Genomic DNA, 3,165 nt, shown 5'->3' with positions numbered 1-3,165 from the left:
TGCCTCTCACTGGGCACTAGGCGAGGAGATGGACACTGCCCAAAGATGTCATTGTTTACATGAACAAAGGACAAGGGGACCCTGAACCCCAAAGTCCATCGACCCTGTGTCCCATCAGTCCCATGCGTATCCACATTACTGCCTGCAGATAGATATTAAATGTTACAAAACCAACCAGAAACCATGTCATCTAATCTCTAAAACTCTTTAGTCCTATCTGTATGTGGAAAAAGTATGGAAAGCATCTAAAATGATTCTACAGAGTTACACTAGACCATCTTTGGGCCGTACGCCATGGTGTTTTCACTGTCACTTTTACACACAGAGAGAACAATTTGGTGTTGCTACTGTTCAGTGCTGGGGGGTCAGCTCTGACTCCCAGTGACCCCATACACAACAGGACGCTGTTCAGCCCTGTGCCATCTCTACAATCGTTAGGTTTGTGCCCATTGTTGTATCTACGGTGTCCGTCCAACTCATCGAGGGTCTTCCTCTTTTGTGCTGACCCTCCACTTTACCAAGAGTGATGTCCTTCTCCAGGGCCTGGTCCTTTCTGACAACATGTCCAAAATTCATGAGACCAAATCTTGCCATCTTCCTTTCTAAGGAGCATTCCAGCTGTTCTTGCAAGACAGATTTGGCAGTCTCTGGTACTTTCCCTATTCCTCTCTGGCACCAAAATCCAAGTTCATCATTCTTCTTCGGTCTTCCTCAGTCAATGGCCAACTGTCAATGCACATGACGCGATTGATAACCCCGTGGCTCCGGTCAGAAGCACTTTCCTCAGGAGGACACCCTTGCTCTTCAACACTGTCAAGCGCTCTTGTGCAGCAGGTTTTCCCGATGCAACCAGTCACTTGATGTCTTGACTGTTGCCTCCATGAGTGTTGATTGTGGATCCAAGCAGGATGAAATTCTTGACGATCTCGATCTTTTCTCCACTTATCACAATGTTGCCTATTGGTCCAGTTGTGAGGGGCTTCTTTAAATTGAGTTGAAATCCATACTGAAGTCATTGATCTTCATCAGCAAATACTTCACGTTCTCCTCAGGCACGGCAAGCAAGGCTGTGTCATCTGCGTACGGCAGGCTGTTAATAAGCCTCCTCCAATCCTGACGCTGCGTTCTTCTTCATGCAGCCCCGTTATCTGATAGTTCGCTCAGCTTGCAGACTGAATAAGACTAAAACTCGGATGAAAACTTTCCTGCTTTTAGACTACAGAGCGTTCTCTTGCTTTGTTTGCACAACCGTCTCTCGGTCAGTCTCTCCACGAGCACAATGAAGGGTTCTGGAATTCCTGTTTCTCAAGGTTATCCCCAGCTTGTTAGGATCCACACAGTTAAAGGTCTTTGCTTCGTCAATAAAAGACAAGTAGACATCTTTATGGTGTTCTCTGCTTTCAGCCGAGATGCATCTGATATCAGCAGCAATATCCCCCAGGCCACATCCTCTTCTGCACCCGGCTTGAATTTCGGGCAGCTCCCTATTGATGCAAAACTGCAACCGTGTTTTAATTATCTTCAGTAAAATTTTGCTTGCATGGGATATTAATGTTCAATCATTTCCACACTCTGTTGGGCCACCTTTCTTTGGGATAGGAATAAATATGGATGTCTTCCAGTAAGTTGGCCATGAAGATGTTGTCTAAGTGTCTTGACACAGACGAGTGAGTGCTTCCAGCGCTTCATCAGCTTGTTGGAACATTTCAACTGGTTTCCCGTCAATTCCTGGAGCCTGGTTTTCACTCATGCCTTCAATGCAGAGCGGATTTCTTTCTCTAAAACCATTGGTTCTTGATCATACGCTCCCTCTTGAAATGGCTGGACGCCAACCAATTGTTTTTGGTACAGTGACTGTATTCCTTCCATCTTCTTTGGATGCTTCCTGCTGCCCTGATCATTTCACCCATGGAATCTTAAAATATTGCACCGGGAGGTTTGAATTCTTCATGAACACCTTTCAAATCAGGAAGTGTGTGTCAGGGTTGCATCTTCTCACTGTACTTGTTCACGCGGTATGCTGAGCAAATAGAGAAACTGGCTTATATAAAGAATTGTTTGTGGTTGAAAAACAGTTCACATTGATTTATAACTCAATGTAAAAAAGTGTTCACATTTTAAAAGTGGTTTACAGCTCAACATCAAGGAGACCAAAATCCTCACAAGTGGGTCAACAGGTAACCTCACGACAACTGGAGAAAAGGTTGACGTTGTCAAGAATTTTGTCTTACCAGGATCCACAACCAGTGCTTGTGGAGACAGCAGTCAGGAGATCAAAAGTGTGCATTGCATTAGGTAAATCAGCTGCACAAGCCCTCTTTGGAGTACTAAAGAGCAAGCATGTCACTTGGAGGACTAAGGTGCGCCTGACCCAAGCATGGTCTTTCCCATCGCCTCACGTGCATGGGAAAGCGGACAGCGAATAAGGAAGAGCAGAGAAAAATTGGTGCATTTGAATTGTGGTGCTGGAGAAGAATATTGAAGAGAAATACTAAAAAGAAAAGTGATAACCCAAACTTAACCGGTGGTTACCATGGGTCAAGGAGGAAGAGTTTTTGCTTAGGGGCAATTGAGTTTATGTTAATGGTGGTGGAATAATTTAGAAAAGGAATAGTTAGAAAATTTATAATGGTTGTACAACACGAAGTGTAAAATCAGGGGCACTAAATCGTACATTTGGAGGTTGTTGTATTGGAGGATGTTTTATTGTGTATGCTTTTGCTCCAATTAAAAAAATTACATGAGTAACAATGGGAACAAGGAAGAAGAAAATATTCAAAACTTGATTGTGGTAATGATTGTACAACTCTTTTGAATGATTGAACTATTGAATTGTATGATATGTGAATAAAGTGCCAATAAAACTGTTTTAAGAAATAGAATATTGATGGGTAGCAGGGGAACAAGGCCCTAACCCACCCAAGGGGAGGGTATTGTTTATATCTCCATGGGGAAAGAGAGACCAGACTTCAACCAGGTGGTCCAATATGTGAATGCAGCATACCGGCACGAAGCAGGGAACCAGTAGAGAGGTCTGAGGGGCGAACCCCAATCCCAACTCCGTGGACAGCCGCCCCGCCCTGCCCCCGCCCCATAAGAATTTACTTCAGAGGACAGCACTGAAGCTACAGCTCAGGGAGAGGGACATGTCTGATCAGAGCACCC

This window comes from Echinops telfairi, unplaced genomic scaffold (assembly GCF_000313985.2).
Source record: "Echinops telfairi isolate 266 unplaced genomic scaffold, ASM31398v2 ScPeMD7_7458;HRSCAF=8496, whole genome shotgun sequence".
Classification (NCBI taxonomy): Eukaryota; Metazoa; Chordata; class Mammalia; order Afrosoricida; family Tenrecidae; genus Echinops; species Echinops telfairi.
This window is presented reverse-complemented; position numbering follows the sequence as displayed.